The 22,926-nt window shown below is 44.4% G+C and overlaps 1 pseudogene; it reads left to right on the top strand.

Moving 5' to 3' along the window:
• The first annotated feature begins 3,710 nt into the window (after positions 1-3,710).
• Positions 3,711-22,117, top strand: LOC142498110 (putative protein PLEKHA9; annotated as a pseudogene).
• Positions 22,118-22,926: the final 809 nt, after the last annotated feature.

The raw sequence follows: 22,926 nt of genomic DNA, 5'->3' as shown, positions 1-22,926 counted from the left end.
GTTCACAACCGGGGAATTACAGACCTATATGCCTAACATCAATAGTGGAGAAGCTACTTGAAGGTTTAGTATGGGATAATATTCTGGAATACCTAATGGATAACAAAATTAGTAGTAATAGTGAGCACGGATTTATGAAGGATAGGTTATGCCAAACTAACCTTATACATTTGTTTAAGGAGGGAAGTAGGAATTTAGACCAGGGTAATGTAGTTAATGTGGTTGTAAGAGATGTGTGCAGAGGTACATTTAATGGAGACCGATTAGGGTGAAATTAAATCCTGGCTTTATTGCGCCTGTTCCTTTAACAAGGCAACACATTCAAAATAAACAAAATAAAGGCCTACTCCGCTTTGGAGAATATCTAAACCTTTACTCCAGCCCTCTCTAACTGGGTGGGTAGCTAAGCTGATTACCACCCCAAACATATAGATGTAACCAGGTCCCCTCTGGTCCCCCGGGTCCTCCGTGCTTTCCCCCCCTCTTCTTACCCTCCCGTGGCTGTGGGGATAGTTGCATGTGAGAGGAGGCTGATAGGGAGGCGAGTGCATCGCCGGAGACCCTTGGTGAGCACAGTACAGGGCGCCGCAATGTTAGTGAAGCTCGCGCATGCGCGGCTGAGCACCCGGCGGCCATTAGAAGTATTGCACATGCGCAGTGAAGCGCGAGTGGTGGTCCATAGCTAAGGGCTCTGCGGGACTACAATTCCCAGCAACCTCAGGGGCTGCTGCAACACATGACCAATAGGGCACCCAGGATCTCCTAGAAGGAGATAGATACATTTGGCTCCCTCGGGAACCCATGCCAGTCGGAGCTGGGACAAGGAAAGGGTAGGTTGGATGTGCAGGTGTCTATGGCACCTGCACTAGGCCAGATACCCCTGTTATGCCCCATCTAGGCCCGATTCCCCCCAGCTTGTGGTTGCTGCAGGGACAGGCCCATAGATAGGGACACTGCCCCTGTAGCATAATAGCTATATTTGTGGAGTGCCATGGGATTGTGATGGCATTTTATTTTTCTAGCTGTGCAGGTTTTGTGAAGTGTTGCCAGACTTGGGCTTGGGGTCTCAGGATTAGTTAATGCCTTGGCAAGACAAGAAGGCTGTCAGAGACATCTCTGATGGGAGTTGAACTGTGGTCCTTCCTGCCCTTTTCCAGCATTTCTTCCTTCGCTGCCACCAGGAGTGCTGATTTTGACTGTCTGAGTCTGCAGACAACTCACTAGAGATCACAATTAGATAATCACCTGCACCTGTTCCATGCCTCCAGCTAGACCTATATAAACCTCCCCTTCCTGTTCCTCCTTGCTTGTTTATACCCAGGATTGGGTAGTTACTGTACTACACCACTGACACTGATTCACACTCACACAGTGTTATTGGGGGTTGTGTAGAAGCCTGTATACTGTGTGTAGTGATCCTCACCTGAGGATCACAAGGTACCAGAGTCAGTAAGGTATAAGTAAACTGGTTGTATACCCCATACTGTGTTTGTATTCTTCATGCTGTCTGGCCCAGTAAGTAATTAATAGGGACTCTGGCTCCAGCCTCAACTGTAATCATGTCTGAGAGCTAAAAGTAGAGGGGGTTATAAAGTTAATAAAGTTTTGATATTTTTGCTCCTGTAACCCCCCCTTTGGGATCACTATGGCTTTAAGGGGTTGACTGTGTGGGCCCGCATTGAGTAATTCTTAAGTCCAGCATTTAAATGAAGCAACATTTTTAATAACAAACAGCTGTATTGCAGAGCACCGTTTTTTCTTGCTTGTATAACATGACAACTCCCCTGGCCTCACTGCTGGGTATCCTCCTATCTACATTCCCTTATTAACAACACTGTTCAATATAAGGGGACTTCTATAAATTATACTGTCTTATACAATGTACTTATCTCCACAGGTCAGACCCAGACACTATGATCAAAAGAACATCCGCCCTCAGCAAGTGGGAAAAACTATTTTTTTTTAAATATATATATATATTCCATATAAGCTACATTTGCTTGAATCTGCATCATATTAGAAATCAATCAGTAGTCTGGAAGAAGTATTGATTTCAGTAGGTTTTTCCGCCAGGGTTCGCCTTTTTCCATCCTGTGATGAAATCATGTAATAGTTTGCTGTCTGAAGATATAGTACACCTGTTAAAGCTGTCCGCCATAGTGATTTTCGAAAAACTACTATATAAAGCCCTGATCACCACCGTGATGACATATCTGCTGCATTTGTACGAGTGCCTACTCAGAGCTTCACAAAGCAGTACTCCGTATTCTGTGATATTTTGTCACAGAGATTTTCACTGTCAAGATTTCAGGCCTAAATTTACAAAGTTATAAAAATGACCTTAATATTATCATCTATTAAGTAAGCAAATATATATTGAGCATATTCGAGTTAAGTAGCACAAAAGGGGCCATGGCATTTCCAAGCTACGTGTGCTTCTAAAAACTGTGGTTTTTAAGACGAGTATTGCAAAGGTTACAACACTGAGGGTATAAGAATGCCTCAATTGTGATTTAAGTAAAGAACCTCAGTTCTTCTTCCCATATTAGGCGGCTAGGTTAATCACACCTTATTTTGCCAAAAAAATTCCACTCCACTGGAGCATGTTTCAGAAGAGCTTTGATTTGAATGAGGATTGATATGGTTCCTGAAAGCAGTGCATCAGCAAAATGAAACATTTATAACCAAGTGCCGGGCTGAATGTTAAAGCTCTAAAAGTCGCCAGTGAAGCTGATTGAACTCAGCAGAAGCCCAGGGGAAAGTTTGGAAATGCTTCACAGTGATGAGTGTTGTATCTCGTGTGCATGATTTGCAGTGGATAGTACCCTTGTAATCGGCCAGTTGCATTTCTTAGGGGCCTCTGAATGGACAAGTGTTTGTGAATCAAGTGTTTTCCTTACCCTTATCCCATCCTGTTCTTATCAGAGAACCAAAGTTAAGGGTGGCCCTGTCTGTGCAAGCACTTGTTGATCACAGAGTTACATCACACACAAGGGAGCAGCTAGAAGAACCCTTCCAAGTCTCACTATAATAAATACTTTTTAAATACTTATAGGTGTCAGATGTATCAATTAAACAGTTGAGACCCCTTAAACATGTCACTGGAGACTTTCTTCTCACTGGGGTGGCTATTCATAGCAGAGATGTGCTGCGGTCTGACACTGGTTATTGCCCAATGATCAGGGCAACGGGGGTGCTGCAACAGTGCGAAGAAAGCACACGGGGAGGTAGAGCCACCGCTGGCCTCAGCAAGGAGGATCGTTGCCAGGGTTTGGGACATGTGGAGCTGTTCGTGTCATTCCCAGTAGCATGGAAGGGATACTTTACAAATGGACCAATTATTTAAACGGCTGGCAGCTACAATGGTTTCTTTAGTGCGGTGGGATATTGTCATATTATGATTCAAGGGACGACACCGGAAAGGGCTTTAAAGGAACTATCCAAATGGCAGCAAGTTCAATCCATTGATAATACTCGGATGGATCTGGCTAATATGGGGGAGCAGTACTTCTATCTGAAAATGAGGACAGCGGCAGGGAGACAATAGTGGCTTGTTGCGCTGGGATCCGCCAAGGCCTCTATTACAGACATCCGAAAGAAGAAAGAAAAAGACTTTAGTGACAACACAGAAGCCTTGAAAACAAGGATGTCTTAATTAAGACTACTGCAACATCTTGGTTCAACAAGTGAATAAAACGAAAGAGCCTTCTATGATTAACACATCAGATTCTCAGAACAAAATTGACATGGGAGCTCTTCTGAAATCCACATGCAATACCTTCCTGAAAACCCTGGGGGAGTGTATGCAGATTGCAAATAACACCTTTACATCTGACCTAATCCATGCCACACCTCCGGGATCACCCCTTCTCTCCATTCTCAGACACGGCAAGGCACGTCGTTCTGTCTTATTTGGTCATATTTGTGCACAAAGGAAGATGGAACTAAACAACAACCTTGAAAATGGCTCTTTAAAGGAAGAGGTGAATCATCGTGACCAATCTTTTATTGAACATGTCCGCAGGCTCAGTATAGAAATCTCTGAGACTGTCCCTGCGGCTTCTTCGCATAATGAGCAGAGCACGGATTTGGAGGGCACTAAAGGTGCGTCTGACACCAAGTCACGGGATACAGACAGCATTACTGTCAGTGATGGGGCACACACGCCTGCAGTAACAAGAACATTGCAGCCAGATAAAGGAGGAGGTGGTGAAGGGGGAGGAGCTGAAGTAAGGGTCCAAACATTCTTTAGTACAATGAGTCACAGATTCAGCGATATTACTGTAGCCAGGTCCCCCTTCGTTCTCTCTTACCTTCTGCTGCGGCTGCGACCGGCAGGGGAGGCTGGGGACAGTGCGGAGAGGGCTGCGGTAGCGTGGAGCAGTCAGGATGGCGAGTGGGTTGCCGGAGGTCTGCAGCGGCTCCCTTTGCAGGGTGCCACCATATTGCGATTGGCCGCACATGGGGAACTACAACCGCCAGCAGCCCCAGGGGCCGCGTAACAGTCAATAGGGCTGTGAGGATCTCCTGCTCTGCAGTGGATACATTTGGCGTGCTCAGACCTCGTGCTTCAGTCGGAGCTGTGACACTGAAGGATAAGGGTGCATGTGCAGGGTGTCTCTGGCCCCCGTACTAGGCCAGAGACCCCCTATTAGGCCCCAGCTAGGCACGACTCCCCTGTAAGCTTGTGGCTGCTACAAGGACTCTGGCCCATTAGCTGATTAGTGTCAGTCACACAGGTGAAGATGCCGCGCAGCATCAGCGGCCTGTGGCCTGGGACCAGATCATCACCGCATTTAGAGACAATTAAGATGGGACCCTCCAGCTGGACACCACCCCACATGGAGGCGGACTCATCGCTGACAGCGACGGCGTGGGACCGGATGGACCCCTGTCTTCCATTGGCGCTATCGGATGTTGGGGCACCCGGCAGGTATCACACTATCTACAAGTACACCAACTATAACACTGTGGGCAGCGCTGTCACACACTTCCGGGTGGGTTGGCTACTGTGAACACCAGGGTGGTTAGGTGCCCAGGGCACCTCTGTACATTGAGGGACACTCTCACCGGGATGTGGACTAAGTAGATGGACAGTGTGATAAGGTGTGTGGGTTATGGCCGTGCGAGGCCTACGTTATACATGTTGTGGTATAATCATATATGTTCAGTAAAACCTGTTATCTATACAAGTGTGTGCCTTTCTTGTATTGGGTCCTGTGACGGGGTTATCCAGCATTGTTAGGATCCCTCACAGGTGGAGGTGCTGTCACCAAACGAACCAGGTACACCCCAGGCTCCCTGTAACGGAGGATCAGGCCTCCTGTGAGCCTACAGGTAATAGCGCACCCACACTCAATAGCCGCCACATCTCCCATAGGATGGGGGAATCAGCGCTACATTACATTTGAAGATAAAGATGGGATACCAACCGCATTCTTTCTGGACTTTTGTTATGCAGTTGTTCCTGGTCTAGCTTGGATCAACTGTGTTTCCACCTGTTAAGATGGACTTTGTTGGGAACATTAAGAAAATAAATCAGAAATACATAACCAGTAAGGACGAGTTCACCACACTTCAAAAGATAGTTCTTCATGAAGTTAATTCAAACGTGGCATAAGTTAGAAACTCAGCGACTGAAGCTCTCTCATGGCTGAAAAGGGGGTTAAAGTTTTTACATGAATTTGTGGCTGAGGTGAAGATGACAGAAAACAATATAAAAACCGCACTAAGTAACGCCTATGGAAGAATTTTGTGTCAATATCATGGCTGGGTGGTACAGAGTGTGTTTGCGTTTGTCTGAAGGGCATGCTCCATCATACATGTAACCATGTATTGCTATAACTGTGTGCCCAGAGCATACTTGAAAACGAGAGGTAACTTCCTGTTCATTTTTTAAAATAAATAAATAAAAAGAATGAAGGGTGTGTGGCCGCTCACTGTTAAAGAAGTGGATGAGAAGAAGATGCCATACAGAGGGACCTTAACATTTACCTACCGTATCGGTCATGAAAAATAAACTAAACATACTGGACACTTTGTATGAAGACCATGGTCTGGAGTCAGACGAAGCGGTATCACAGGAGAGAGATGCGACGCATACATTCACTTATTTGGGATGTAAATGTATCTGTTCAATTGATTCCTTGGACCAACAAACATTTGATCTAAGCAGTGTGCATGAACAGTAACTTCAGGTATGTATATTTGTATTGGTAAAGCGCCAACAATATTCTACAAAATAAACGGGTACTACATCCCTTTATGGAGACAATTCTAAAACATGTCTTAAAGAAATGAAGTTCTGATGGGATGCTACACTGGACGGTACTAACCTCTCATCAGTGCTGGAGGTGTCTGTGATGCCGTTCTTTTGTGTGTTAGGCCTATCCAGCAATGAATGGAATAAATATGAGCCTGAGATTTCCTTTCAGGCCGCAATACTTGCAGAGCTTCTGCGGGAGAAAACTTGTCATCAAGTCGGATCAATCAGCACCTGCTCATATACAAAATGTTACCATTAATCTTCTGCCCCCATGCACATGATGTACAGTAACAGCATTTATAAATTGTATTTAATTTGTTTTAAAGTAATGAAAACTATCTATAAAGTGATGCAAGGTGGGGGTAAAGTGCATTAGATCTTACAGGATGAGCACAACTCCTCCTTCAGTCTTGAAATCCTAAGCACTAACATATATTTATTTGAGAACTGTTTTCATTGTGTGAAAAACAAAAGCTCAGGCTGCTTATTTTTTGAATGTTACCATGCAACCTCTTTCAGTTTCTACAACGAATATAATAAATGCATTAATACAGCTTTTGAAATGGGGAAAAAACAAAACACAGCTCCCTTAAAGCTGCAGAACAAGCTGCATTGCGTAGCGGTGCCGGTATCCCTGTACAGTTTAAATGTCCCAGTCCCGAGGGCCAATAGGAAGCCGCACAGGATGACGTCATGGCTTCTTATTGGCCTGCGGGACATTTGAAGCCGCCATTATGTTAGGCACACAGTTGCGCAACAATTTTTGTTATTAGGTTTTAAGTAGAGAGGGGTTAGGGTAGTAAACATCATGGGGAAAATAAGATGGGGGGGAAAAGAGAAATGGAAGAGGGGGGATAAGGATATTCACCATAAGCATTACAGATTATATATACAATACAGAGCACAATGGTCAAACTTTCAGCATACATAGGGGCCTACAGATATGCACTAAACTCCGATGTCACTTATCGCCACCTTATCGCCAAAAAAGCCTACTGCGGTAAGAGAGCATTTTGTCAACTTTTTTTGCCGGAAAAAAAAAATCACCAAATGCACGGCGATAAGCCACTTATCACCAGCTTTTCAAACTTGTGGTATTCTAGTAGCCCCTCTAGAATTGAGATTTCCTCTCCAAATCGTCTCGCCAGAAAAAGTTGCCAAGGGGGTGGTCAGAAGCTGCCGATAAGCGGCGAGACGGGACTTAGAAAACAAAATGCATTTTTCCTGCATCGGATTGATGCCGGGAGTCTCCGGAGCTGATACCCTTAATATCAGCACCGGAGACCCCCGGCATCAATCCCATGCAATAAAAATTTATTTACAGACAACTTAATTACCTTAGCGGCTAACCGCTAAGGCAATGAAGGGGTTAATGGACAACAGCATCTTTATTGGGGGCAGAGGGGGTGAGTGAAGGGGGTACTTGGCTGTTCACTCACCCCCTCTGTCCCCAATAAACATTATAATCACAAATACACAACCCACCCCCTGTGCCCCTACATAAAATATAATATTTTTTTTTATACACAGGATTCATACCACCGGGTGTCAGTGGGCCTTCAGGTGGTGCCTGTGGGTGTCCGGAAGCCCCAACAGGGTCCCCTTGTGGTCCCTGTGGGTGTCTGGGGGTCCTCGGGGGTCCCCACAGGTGTCCGTGGGCCTCCAGGTGGTCCCCGCAGGTGTCCCTTTTGGGCACAGATGAATACATTATCAATCAGTGGGCAAATGAAAAACATAAAATAAACAATATACAATCCAAAAACCTGAAGAAAAAAAATACATTTATATACATTCAATATTTAACTTACTTTTAGACGCGTTGGCCCTCCGAATTCTGGCTTATCAGGAAGCTTTCATACCGCGACATCATCCACCTTGATTATCCGGACCAGGTAACCAAATTCTTCTTTCTTTCATCTTGATTATTTCTTTCTTTTCTTTATCTTCTTTCTTCATCTGTTAATCCAAAAAACCCCATGGTAAATCCACAACACAATGTTGACTCGTCGGCTTCTTGAGGTCAAATGAGGCGTCGTCCCTGAATATGGCCTATGACGTTACATTTTTGGGTCATTTGGTAGAGCTCCAATCTGATTCGACGCTGTATCATGTGCCCGCCTCGTTTTTTTTTTTGTGAAGGTTGTGACATCATCTTCAAGGGAGGTACGTCACATCATTCAAACCACATGGTCATATCACATGGTATTAGAGCCAATGGGATTGAAGACAATCCAATTGGTTGCTGTACCATGTGATAGGTTACCTTAGTTCAAAAGGATGTGATGTCACTTTAAGGGATGATTTCAATCCTGAGTTAAAATAAATAAATAATGGTTTTATGTGGGGGTACAGGGGGTGTGTTGTGTATTGTTGGTTACATATTGTAAGGTTTATTGGGGGCAGAGGGGGTGAACTAAGGGCCAAGTACCTGCTTCAATCACCCCCTCTGCCCTCAATAAAGCTACTATTGTGCCTTAACACCTTCATTGCCTTAGCGGTTATACGCTAAGGTAACGAAGCTGCTTTAATATTATTTTTATTATTAGTGTTCCTGAGTAGGGCGTCTCCGGAGCAGAAGCGTGTTGATTTGAGGTCCACAGACCCCCTGCTTCCCAAGATACAGTTCCCGTTATGGGGTGCCAGTATCTCCTATGCATTGAAATATCCTGTATCACCGTGGGAATCAAATGCATAGGAGATACCGGCACCCCATAACGGGACCTGTATCTCGGGAAGCAGGGGGTCTCACATACACTAGTAATAAAATGAAAATGTAAAAAAAAAAACAGGCGAGACTTGCGCAGAGAGAGGTGGCTCTCTCTGCAGCTGAAAGAACTCGCTGGGTGAGTCCTTTTCAGAGGGGCGATCATCTCGTCGCCAGGTACTCGTCATTTTTGCAAATGTTGCTATCACTGGTGTAGCAAATGTCCCCCCCCCCCTCTGGGAGAACATGTAGGCTACTGCTGATGTAGTTGTGATTACCTGTGAGGGAACAGGAGAGATGAGTTGCTGCGGGTTCAGCAGAGCTGAAGGCAGTCCCACCATGACAAGCTTTACCCCCAATACCTCTGTCCCACAGATTGCCGCTGAGCCAGAAGTATAAATGAGGATGATCTTTATTGAAGCAGTCACTGCCGGTGTCATTGCAGCGTATGCTTCAGTTGATAGGATAGATCCCTGGCTTCTGGATAGTACTGGCCTGCGGGTAATATTGATGCCTGGCTAGAGTAGCTTATTGCCCTCAGCCCATGAGGCTGAGCATATGTCTCCCTCCCAGCCGGGAGGAGACGTCTCCAACACTCTCCCACCCCATGAAGGGACAGGCTGTAAAAACAACTGAAGGTATCACACCTAAGGGGGCTGGACTTCAATCTATAATTTAGGCACTTCCTTCCTGAAGCTCAAAGAGGGAGGTCCCAGTATCTGTGCCACCATTGGCTATCACAGATCCCTGTGTCTTCTCCACTCCAGTCACTCAGGAAGTCAGCATGAGGAGGGGGAAACCCCCATAGGATAGCCTGTCACTGTCTACATCTTATTAAAACTTACTTACGTGACAGGGAAGGTAAAGAGATGCTGGACCAGCCATGGCTATACTGGTATTTGGGGCTTTATGCATACCGTGATAGCAACGCTGTAAAAAATGGCGATTTAAGAACCATGCCAATTTTTTCTATCAGAGCTTAGTGCATAGACCCCATAGTTTGTTCTTTTATGGAAGTAGTTACGGTGCCATCTGGAGCCAAACATCCAAAAGTGGAGGACGTATAATAAGAAACTGCATGTCATGCTGTAGCTATGCGGACATGAAAAGCAAGTTTATTTTTTACAGGATTCAATGAGGAAAACTATTTTACAATAAGAGTAAATCTTTCTAGGTACGTCAATGACGTTCATTAGTTGTTTTAAAAAATATATACCTTTTTTGCTGACCACATGGTACTTGAACAATTTATTTGGCTTATTTGAACTATTGTAATCATCCTGAAATTAGACATTTGACTATTTTCAGTTTATTTGAAAATGAGGAAAGGGAGAGGTGATGGAGGCAGTATTCCTCGTACAAGACCATACCATACACACAAGTGAGCTCATATTTCAAGGGAGGACCTACATCGAGCCAAACCCTTCCCATATTTCAGTTTTCCATGTCTACAAACTGTGTGGCAGTCCTCTCTGGTAAGGAAAGGGTTAAAGTGATAATTATCTGCTTCCGGTGAAATAGGAATAATGGGTTTTGTGAAATTTGCACTTATTCAATTCTTAGGCCTAGATACATCAAACTCTGTTAGAACGTAATTAAAATCGTAAAAAAGAATAAAAAATAAAAAAATACCAGGCCTTAGTGTCACAATTTTGTAACAGAATACGGGAAATGAACGCAACTGTTAATCATGCATTAAGCCCGGCATTGAAATCACATTACTAATATTTCCAGCACAGGCTTCTGTCAAATGTATTATTACAAAACCCTATGGTAGAAATAACATTAACAACTTTGATGCCTGTGGCTACCAAAGTACACCACGGACATGAAACAGCGTTAATAAAAACTTCACTGCCTACCCCCCTTGGCTACTTTAATTGACTAATGGCTATTGGCCATTAGTCTAGAGGAGGGTTAGGTTTGTTGGGTTGGGTGGGAGATGGGGGTAGTTGCCCCGGGGAGGGCTGCTATGCCCCCAGGGTGGTGGTGGTAGGAGTTAATCCATTGTTTGCCTTAGCAGTTAGTAAAGCATTGCATAGTACATCCTAGCCAATGAGGTAGCCAAAGGGGCTGGGTAGGGTAGTGTAATGTTAATATTAACCACTTTGTAGCCCTTGGTGGTCAGCTAGTCATGGAATCCCATGACCAGCTGACCACTTAGGCTACTAAGGGGTTCATATGCACTGTAATGTGTTTTCTTTTTATCACCTACAGTATTCCATGTTGGTTTAGGATATCTTGCCTGTGTATATAATGGCCATTATAAAGTGTACATAGGCAAGATAGCGGCAACGCCATCCTGGCGTATGTGATAAACAAAATGCAGCATTATCGCGGTTCTGATAAATATTGGGACTTGATTAATGGCATCAACATGACAAAAACAGCGGTATTTAGTCCTTTTTATCGGTTAATGTAAAAAATGTGTTATCTAATGCGGTGCAACATTGATGTATTTTTTTTATATACCAGGAAAATAACGCCTTTTTTTTGCCGATAATACCGCTTTCCACAGGCTGGGGCATCTAGACCTCAGTGTCCTACTGTACACTTTTATGTTTTTGACGACAAAAGCCCCTTTCTGGCAGCCAAGGCGTTAAAACCAATCCAAAAGGATTTTAAAAAATACAGTGGAAAGGCTAATGAACGCTCTGTACACACCTTTATTTAATACGGGGAGAGATACCTATGCCCAAAAAGGAGCACACCTGAGATACCAGAGAAATCTGCTCATTTAGATATACAAAATGTATTCAAATGACTTAATGTAGCAGATTTCCCAGGTATCTCCGGTGTGTTCCTTTTTGTTTACAGGTGTCTCTCCACGTGTTGTATAAAGGAGTGTTTGGGGGGGTGTATATATAGTAAGTCATTGGTACTCTAGTAAAAGAGAAAATACACTGGAAACAATGATGAACCTGGAGAACATACTACATCCATTTGATTAAGACCCTGACTTCCCAGTTTAATCATTATACAAAGGAACATTGGAGCAGTACTAGCCCATCACTGCAAATACATTTCTGTGTTATTTCCAACTGTGTGGGTTCCAACATCGTCCCCAGTATACAAGGTATATCTAGAACAGGAGCAGCCAACTAAAGTCCTCAACTGCCCCCAACAGGTCCGCTACTAAGGATATCCCTGCTTCAGCACAGGTGGCGCAGTCGTTGACTGTTGGTGGCCCTTCAGGACTGGAGTTGGCCAGTCCTGATCTAGAAGAGCGCACAAAGCTTCGAGAGACATCCTACGCCGTGCCATGAATTCGTAAGGTAATCATCCGTGTGCATTAAGGCACCTGTGCGGTTATTACTCATATCAAAGAGAGTGCCCTTATCTTACCACTCTCATGCAATTTACTGTAATAACACGGCACTTAAATAATGGAATGAGATGGACAGAGAGAGAAACCATTTCCACAGGGAATGTCTTCCTCAGTAATGGTAGTGAGATGGTACCAAGCGTACGGAAGTGTCTCTACTTTTTTATTTATTTATTGACACAAAGTACAACTGGTTTTTTTTATTCACAAATGTAAAGTTCCAGTAACTTTTTACTGAAAAAGGAATTTATTTTACAAAGAATTTCATTCTTTCTCTCTCTCTCTCTCTTTGTCTCTCATATATATATATATATATATATATATATATATATATATATATATATATATATATATATATATATATATATATATATATATATATGTGTGTGTGTGTGTGTGTAGCCCCCTGTAAACAGCACAGGCTATACCTATCTTCCTTCTACTGTGATAAGCCCTGTTAAGATCAGGCGCCAGTAATCATCATGGGTTTTCCCCCTTCATAGCCCTATCCTGAGTGGTAGATGCAGGCCTGGACTCTGCTGCAGGCGTGAGCAAGAGGGGAGGTTCTGCTGACACCATGAGGGGAGGGGCTAGCTCTATATTTAGCAGCCAACTCCGGTGAGTGGTTGGTCTTGTTCTTCTTTGCTTGCTGGTTCTTTGTTTGAGAGAGTAGTTTAGGAAGAGTTCGAGTGAACAGTATATCGAGAGTCTAGAGTTGCTGGTTATTATGTCGTGAGCCACGAATCCTGCAGAACGGTCCGAGGAGTATCAGGAGGCTGCGGGCTCCCCGGCGCAGCGTGCCGGAAGAGAGCGAGATGAACTGAAACGATCAGCGTCTATAGGTAGAGCTGATAGAATTATAGACTGGTTGACCAATGCCCTCACCCCGCTGCCAGGGGTGATGGGGGGAGAATTCAAGACCCACCTTGAGGCTAACCTCAGGGGTGGGCCACGGGGTATTGAAGCCCTAGCTCAGACCATCCTATCGGAAGAGTGACTTGGAGGGAAGGAGAGGAGGAAGTATTTGGGCGGAGGTGAGCTGTGTATACCCCGTCCTGGCGATTGTGTTGCGGCTGCTGGAAGCCTTATCATTGGGATATTGTTGCTCTGTCAAATAAAGAGACTATTCTTCACCCGTAAAGACTGTGTGTGACTTGGAGAGTATAACCCTGGGACACGAGGGGTTCTTCTATACCAGTCCTGTCCCATTACCCTGGGAGTATAGAAGTTGGAGGCGCTGCACCACTAAGAGATCATGGAGGCTATCACCCCAGAAGCCCGGTCCTGGCTCCCCCACAACACCGCGGGAAGCTCAGGCCCTTCTGTTCCTAACAGGTATGTACCACACCTCATGTAATCTGCCCTTATGTACCCTAGACATCACCGTAGAGTCGGGAGGGGTGGGGGGAAGCAGGGTTACATATATATATATATATATATATATATATATCGATGCCCACACCACATTGCAGTCTCTTTTAGACCCGATTAAGGCAGGGAACGTAGTATTTCTCTATACAGGGTTTATTTACAAGCCTAAATTATATGCCAACAGGCCCACCATCCCTTTAAGTCAAAACAAATCATAAAATAAACGCCTACTCCTCTTAGGATGTTCCTTTAATATGTGCATTAATACAATCCACACAATGATAAGTAATTAGCTAAGTTGCCGAAACAATACGTTCTCCTGTGATCGATCGGCGAAGATTTGGCTCGGGGTTCACCAAATGGCTGTTAGCAGCAGAAGAGGACCAAAGATGCAAAGATCTGTTTGGAAGATCATGTGACCAGCCAGTCACTAGATACAATTGGTGCACTGCTAGAGAGGGGGCAGGGCTCAAAAATGGTGTGCCGGAGCCTGTTTTAGAGTAAGGGGATGTAACTTTGTAAATAGTTGATATACTGTAGAAACAAAAAATGCTTGTTACATTTTAATACATTAAAAATTTAATTTCAGAGTTGTTTTTAAAAAATTCTACAAGTATTTTCTCATAGAAAAATGATTTTACAAAACAGATTTATTAAAAAAAAAACACATGCAGGATATTGCTTGTTCTGCAGCTTCAAAGTCACTTAATCTCTTGATGTTACTTTCTTTAATGGGTTTCTTTGTTCCATTTCACTGGCAGTGTACGCAGAGCTTTACATAGAATTGTCCGGGCACATTGTGTCCATGCCCTGTAGAGTTTACAATCTAATTTTCAAAAAAGAATTGCTGTGTTTTACTTAAATTATCTTTTACACTTTTAATAAATAAAAACATTTGTGTTCTGAGGTTTAGAAGTGGGTCAGATCAAGAATAAAAATAAGTGTACTAAGTACATTAAAAACAGATGGGGGTCTGGCCTTGCCATTACTAAAAAAATATTATGCTGCAGCACATTTAAGCCATTTACCAGCATGTCTTAGACCCACAATTAGACACACAATTCCAGCAAGCTCTAACACCAGAACCCACCACATCATATATATATTTGTGTCAAAAGGAGTGCTACTGCACACACTCACAGCACACTGCACACACTCACAGCACACTGCACGCACTGCGGGGCTAGGGGGGGGGATCGGTGTGGGGCTGAGGGATTGGTGCGGGGATCGGTGTGGGGCTGGGGGATTGGTGCGGGGCTGGGGGAGGGGAAATCTGTGCGGGGATCGGTGCGGGGCTAGGGGGGGGAATCGGTGCGGGGCTGCTGGCGGAGATCGGTGCGGGGCTGGCATGGGGATTGGTGGGAGACGTGTAGGACTGCCAGCACCTCACTCCACCTCTTCCCCCCCCTCCTCCCACCTCCCGATCGGGTGCACGGCTGCAATTTTTTTTTTAATTAGCGCGACCCCGGTTATAGCGTGGTTGGATCGAGTGGCCCCGAGGACCGCGCTATAACGGGGTTGAGCTGTACATAGTTAAATACTTCAATGTTAGTATTCTTATAAGTAAGGGTCATTTAGTTAAACCCTTTGGCAAAACGTTATAAGCCTGCACCCACTTCACAACATGACCAGTATGCAGGTCCTAACACTACCTATGAAAATTATAATTTACCTCTGCAGTGGAGGGAGAATGGCCTTAATAGACCTAAAGAGGTGTATAACCACCCAGTTATTAAGTTTACTTTGAATGTTCGGGATACATGGGAGAAAAAAAAGGGGGTTAATGGGACAACCCTCGCTCATGACTCCATTGTGGAGGAATGAGGAATTCCCCCCCCCAGGATGTATACCAGGAAGGAATAATATTTGGATTGCAAGGGGTATAATCAGGATTAAAGATGCTATGTTTTTGGGAAACAATATACATTTGAAGAAATACAAAAAATATATAATATTCCATCATCAGAATATTTCAGAAACATACAAATTAGGCATTTTATTATCTCAAAATGTTTTCCACCCGGCATTACGCACCCAACTGTATTTAAAGAGATGTGCACAATGCAAACACATCAGAAAGGGATGATTTCAAATATATATATGCTGTTCTAAGTTCTATGGATAAGAATGAAAAGCACTCGTATATGATTCTCTTGGAGATAGACATAGGAAAATACATTTCTGGGGAGGAGTGGACAGAGATATGGGAGGCTGCAGCGAGCTCGTCTGTTTGTACTATAATAAAGGAAAACAGATACAAGATTATGATGAGGTGGTATTTAACACCGGACTGATTAGCCCATATTTATAAATGAGCAAGTGCTCCGTGCTGGAGAAATTGTGGATGCAGAGGAACAATATATCATATTTTCTGGACATGTTCAAAAGCTGTCCCTTTCTGGAGGAAAATTAAGAGAGAGATCACCATGGCACTTGGAGTTGATGTGCCAATGGATCCTGTGGTAATGATTTTGAGGAAACCTGTACCAGATCTATCATATGCCATGAACAAATTAATTGCACATCTTTTGACAGCAGCAAGGTGTACAATAGCACTTCAATGGAAACAGATAATAATGATGTAGCCAGGTCCCCTCTGCCCCGCGACACCCCCCCCCCCCCTCGTTACCTCCGCTGCCAGGGGTCACTCGACACATCTGCCGGCACTTATGGAGGGTGGGGGCCGAACAGGGAGCACTCCGGTGCTCCGGAGGTCCCCGGCGGCTCCCGTGCAGGGCGCCGCCACCTTGCGCGAGTTCGCGCATGCGCAGTACCAACGGGAATGCGGCGGCCAGCAGAGACATTGCGCATGCGCAGTGAGAGACGAGCGCGAACCATAGGCTACCAGGGAGGCTCTTGGAAGGGACTACAAGTCCCATGAGCCACAGCAGCGACCCACGTGATGCCAGGGAGCCAATAGGGCTGTAGTATCTCCCTGCAGATAGTGATTGATACATTTCGCGCGCTGAGCCCACGTTAGTCAGTCAGGACCAGGAAGAGCCAGGGTAAGGAGGTGAGTGCAGGGGTCTGTGACCCACTGCATTAGGCCAGCAGCCCCCTAGGCTCCAGTTAGGTCCTGAGCCCCTCACAGCTTGTGGTGCTACAGGGACAGGCCCTAGGTTAGGGACCCTGCCACATTAGTATCAGTGATAGTTAGGGACCCAGCGGACGCTGCGCTCCCCGAGAAGAGTCTTGGGCTCAAGCCTATGCCCCAAAGAGACAAAGACTATCTCCAGGGAGGGATCGCCCCTGGCGGACCCTCGTGTAAGGAAGGACCGGATCGCAGACGGGATCACCAAGTGGCGGATCCTTTTCGAAGTTGATTGCTGGCCCGAGTGCAGGAGCACTCGGCCGGTAACCTTCATAAGTGCACCAACGTATCACAATATATATATTTTTACACATAGTGGCAGCGCTGACCACGGGACAAAGGGATTAGACTGTGGACACGGTGTGGGGATACACGGTGGTGGGTGCAAGGTACACTCCTAGTGGAGTGAATAACATTCGGTACATGGTGTGGAGTTACCCCCTAGGGGGAGTAGTATTATAACAATCACAGTTGTTATTATTGATACTGATGTCAAGTGTTACAGTTATTCTGCATTTACAGTAAAGTGGTTATATACATCTCCGTGTATGTGCTTTTTGCGTATGTGGAAATGTGTAGGCAAACTTCTACATTTCTAGAACCCTATACAGGTGGAGGCGCTGCAAACCAGAACGTTCCAAAGATTCACCCCAGGCTCTCACTAGCGGAGGCTCAGGCCTCCTGTGAGCCTGACAGGTATAACGCACCACACCTGGTAACATTAGGTTCCCCGCACATACACTCTATATGCGATTGGGCGGGGGAATACCCGTTACAATAATAATAATATGTTCTTGTATAGCACTGCTAGTTTTACGTAGCGCTTTACAGAGACATTGTTCAGGCACAGGTCCCTGCCCCGTGGAGCTTACAATCTATGTTTTTGGTGCCTGAGGTACAGGGAGATAAAGTGACTTGCCCAAGGTCACAAGGAGTCGACACCGGGAATTGAACCAGGCTCTCCTTCTTCAAAATCTCGGTGCCAGTCAGTGACTGATCCACTCCTTCTCCCTTCTTTCCAGATAAATGTACCATCCTATTAGATCTTTCAGGAAAAAGTTAAACATGTTCTAGAAATTGAAAAACTCACTGCATTTATGAACAACTCTAGGGAAAGATTTGAAAAGGTCTGGAGTCCCTGGATAAGAGCCTTTCCAGAGGACATACTGATGCAGCGGCCGTTGTTCGAACACTTCACGCATCAGGTACATCGGAATCCCGATTTGAAACCGCGGGATGAATTCCAGCCTCCCCGCACTAAGATGTGAGCGCGGCGAGAGCAGAAAAACTAATTTTAGTGTTCTGGCTATTAAAAACATGAAATTGACACAGTAGCACAGTAGCACAGTACTGTACACATTACAATTCATCCATTTTATTGCAAACGAAGAAACAGAATCCATGAAATTCAAACAAAACATCCGCGATAAGCGCGGGTGCCTGGGGCGATTGGCCGCGTTCATGCTGCTTGGGGAACAGCAGAGAACTCAAAATCGGCGCCGAGATGTGTTCGAATAACGGCCACTGCATCAGTAGCAGTAATACAAGATTTACAAATCTAAACACATTCAGGCAGAAAAATTGTTAGGATTAGTAACACTAGTGCTTCTTGCTGTCTCTCCCCCCCCCAATATTTTTTATTAGTACGGTTAAATATTATTTCGACTGTTAGTATTAATATTATTATTTTTGTATTGTATTGTTGATTTTATTATGTTGGTTTTATTGTTCCCCTTCCGCCTTTTCCTTCTTTTGTTCTATACCCCCCTTACCCTGAATATGAGTGAAAAACAAATAAAAAATGTTTGGAATTAAAGAAGTGGGTCAGATAAAGACATTTTGGAAACATTTGAATGATTTAATCTCCCCACACAGAGAAAATAGTTTGAAATGGGTCTATAATCAAAGCAGTTTCAGTGCAAGACTGTGGTATTTTCACCCTGCATCTGCGCACCAATTCTGGCCTCTCTGCCCCAGCATGCACTTTGAGGATGTCAATAGCAGGAGTTGGGGAGGAGGTACACGGTGCACAGATTATAATGAGATGTATCACATGCTGCATCTCTGCCCCAGCTTGCTCCTTGGGGGAGTGTCAGTAGGAGGAGTAGGGGTGGATCAAAAAGCTGCGGCGCCAGCAACTGTGTCTTCCGCGGTTGCGTTGCAGGGGGTCCGTCGTTTTGGATTGAGTCCCCGCAACGTGCCGGGGCAGCCACGGTCCCGTTACTGCAGTTTACCCCGGTGCCAGAAAAAATTAGTTTGTTACATCTGTAGACCATGCACCATTTTAGGTGAGGTCTTACTAATGATCTATAAAGTGGCATCACTACTTCTCGTTGTGCTTCTGCTGCGAATACAGTACCTCTCCCTATACATCCTAACTTCAAGCTGGCTCTACGCTATATATTATCCATGTGATTCAGGCAGCCAGAGCAGACAGCTGCACTTAAACCCTCCTCTGATGCCCCTGTCTAACTGATGAGAAGATTTCCTGTTTGAAAGCTGTGGTCCTTTGCTGAGCGCAGATGCTGACCTGGCTCACTTACCACCCTGGCAAACAAGACTCCTTTTTAATTAGCTTCTGCTGCGCTCTCTGTGAGCGACCCCTTTGATGATGAAGAGCTTGGCAACACATTGCAGAGCACGATGCCTGCAGGTTTCTACATCACTGAATGTATTTTACAGGGAGGAGGTTAGGGAAAGGACCAAAGGCTTTTTAATGCAACACTAGTGAAATTCGAATAGCAAAAGGTACACCAGATTTATCAATGGAAGAGGTAATTTAGCTGACCCTGAGACACCCATGTAAATGACAATGATCTGTATGTATCAAAGCAAAAGGGGTGCAATATTGGAGCAAAAATTGCACCAGATACATAAAAGATAAAATCCCATTAAAGCTTTTGTTTTTTAATACATCCTCAAGTTTTGCTCCAGAATGGCACCGTTTCTGCCTTAATACTATTCCCCCCTTTTATCTTCGATTAGAGTTCTCTTTTTAAATGTTTAATTGATAGCAAAATAAATAATAAACCATGAAATACTTAGTCTCAATTCACACATTGTTCTTCACACTACTGTCTCTGAATTAAGAGACCAGCTGCACTTGTCAGTGTGAATTCTCTGGTCCTCAAACTGTATCAGTTTGTGAATTCTTCAGGCCAGTTTTATTCTGTTATGTGTAGGACTGCATAACCTGCAACTTTAATGCTCCCAGTGCCGAATCCACAAAGCTCCATTAAGTGACTTAACGTGATGTTAATCTACAGTAAATTAACGTCACGTTTAGCCTCATCACAGATCTTTAAAGGTTAATAACGTTAAGTCATGTTTTCTCCCATGAAGGGCATAGCGTTAACTCTAGCGGCCTTTAGTGATAATTATATGCAAAAGAGGAGTTCCCCCTAATAGCGCATATCCATTAAGCGCATCAAGCGCTATGTACATTAATGGCGCTATATAAATAAAGACATACAATACAATACAATTAAGCTCCATCAAGGTAACACAAGGACTTATCGTTATGTTAGTTGGGTCATACTTACTGGTGTTACTCACATCCAGACCATGAAATAGGGCTTTTACAGGCTATGGCTGGGTGTAACCATACAGTTAGGTTTGATTTAACTAACATAGCGTTATTTCCCTCTCCCTTTTCTAACTTTACTGTAGTTAAACACTTATTTCAGGGTCTGAATAGGAGGAAGTCTAAGATATATTTAAGGTCCAGTTATTGGAAGCTAACACAATGTTCCGCTACAATAAGGTGATGCTGTACTTGTGAGATATACAACGGCTGGCGATTTTGCATATATTTAGCTTTGTGAATAGGCATTAGCCTCATGCAACATAACATCCATTACTGCTTTAGGAAGCGGGACGTTATGAGTCCTGACTTAATGGAGCTTTGTGAATTTGGTCTTATTGCAAAGGGACGGGCAAAGCTTTGCAAAAGGATAAAGAGTTGCCTTCTGCATCCACAGTGAGTAACAGGCAGACTTTTAGGCTTGCAAAACCAATCATACTTTAACATGCGAGTCCCATGGTATCAGATATGCACCTTTTCACTCACTTGCTGGAGCTGAGGAGCTCCCACTTATGTGGTACATGAATCTAGAGCCTCAACCTTATAAGTTAGTTCAGCACCAGCATCAGTATCAACCCTTCCCAGATGTCAAAACCTTTACTGGAGGAATATGTCATGGGCATCAGAGTATCAGTACTAAATAAACACAGTCACTTATGTAAAGAGTACATGTGCTGTGACTATGAATGATCTGCTGTTGAGTTTTTTTACCCCATCCTTTTTTCTTTTCTTTTTTTCATGGATGGAAACCAGTGGGTAACGGAGTCAAAATTAATGCAGTTCAGCTTCATGGACCCCCTGCATCCCATCATATATAAAAAAAGGGGGGAGGGTCATTATCGGGGGAGAGAGGGGAGGAACTACAGCTGTTAACTACCCATGTATCTGTGCATCTTCTCTACTGCAGTTACTTCAATGGATGTAAACCTAACATTATTTAGATGCTATAGTGTATTTGTGCCCCCACTAATTTTCACAACATAGCTGTTCCCTGCATCCACCACCACATGCAGGACTTTTTCATGTCCTCTTTAAGACCTATCCCCCTCAGCATCATAGAAACTCCCTGGCCTGTTATCATGACTTAGAAAGTATCCTCCCTTCATCCTATGAAAGAAAGATTTGGCTTCACTTGACTATAAAAGTAGTTTTTTGTCTTCATCTTATTTTGTTATTAACATTTATGTAGGAGTGGCTGTGTATTCCAAAATGCAGCATAGGGAGAGGTGGTAAAACACAGCAACTTAAGATGAATATTGACAAGCGAGTGCATATTGATACAAAAGGGAAGCGGTTGTCTGTTCCTAACAGCTTACAACTAAACCATGTAATTAATATTATTTGATATTACATCCTCTAAGCTTAACCCTGTGTGCGGTACACCTTGGGGCTATGAAACCCTCCAGCGGTGGGAAATTAGCAGTGAAAATTCCGAGCCGCAGACACGCCAGAATGTCAAAGTAATGTTAACTAAGTACATTTAACACCGCGTTTATGTACATTTAGCTTATCGATAAGCTGTGCTCAATAAACACTGTGTTAATTATATGGGTGGCTTCATTTCTCCCCTACGGCGGCTCACTTATGAGTAATAATCAAAGATCAGCTTGTTAACTGGGCAACATTAGTTAATTCTCTAACACAATACTGAATTGATTTGCCGTCAGAAAGTGTTTTCTTGCCGAGAGGCAATACAAGGCTTACATGAATCAGGAACAACTAGAGATATCCCAAAAGGAATTCTACTTTCATTTGTTGAAGCATCAATTCACGTTTGAACTATTCATCCCATGGAAATGAACATGCCTTAACATAAATACAAATAATTTATTTGGGGTATATGGTGATGCGGTAAGAATGCAGCTGCGCGTTCTTCACCGCTGGAAGAGATGGAAGTTTGCAAGGATCCAACACCAGAAACTCCTGCTCTATCCTAAAAACAATGTAGTATAGCAGCAGCCAGAGCACAGTCAATGACTAGTAGTCAAAATAACCCCAGGCAGACTCCAAAATTCGTTGATAGCTATTAAATGCAGACATCCACAAAAAGCCGGAGCTACATGAACGCACCACCTACGCGTTTCATGCCGAAGCACCTTGACAAAGTGGGGCTATTTTGACTACTAGTCATTGGCTGTGCTCTGGCTCTGCTTTACTACATTGGATCATCTCTACCTGAGTTGGGTTTCGCAGTGGAAGCGGCGGCCATCTAGTTGATGTCATCTGAGAGGGCCAACCTCGTGAGAGCCTCAGGCAGGCACAAGTTCGGCGGCAATGACGTCACATCCAGCGGCACGAGAAGTGCATCACTCTGTGGCACAACAAACAGGCTCCTCGACAGGCAAGGCCACAGCAGACTCCTGTTGGGCAGAAGATGATGTCGCCTCACCAAGCTGAAGGTAGTTGATGTCATCGGGCTCCACAGTGGACAGGTCTTTGACAGTGCCAACATCTTCCTTGAGCATGGGGCTTCTCTGGGGCTCCAATAGCACCACGGCCTTCAGGACGGACATCGCTGACTCGGGACTCGGCCACGGAACACAGGTAAGCCTAGACGTTTTCTCCACAAGTGTAGAGCAGCTGTGTT

Source organism: Ascaphus truei, chromosome 6 (assembly GCF_040206685.1).
Source record: "Ascaphus truei isolate aAscTru1 chromosome 6, aAscTru1.hap1, whole genome shotgun sequence".
Taxonomy (NCBI): Eukaryota; Metazoa; Chordata; class Amphibia; order Anura; family Ascaphidae; genus Ascaphus; species Ascaphus truei.
The sequence above is the reverse complement of the archived record's forward strand: the minus strand, read 5'-3'. Positions and strand labels throughout refer to the sequence as shown.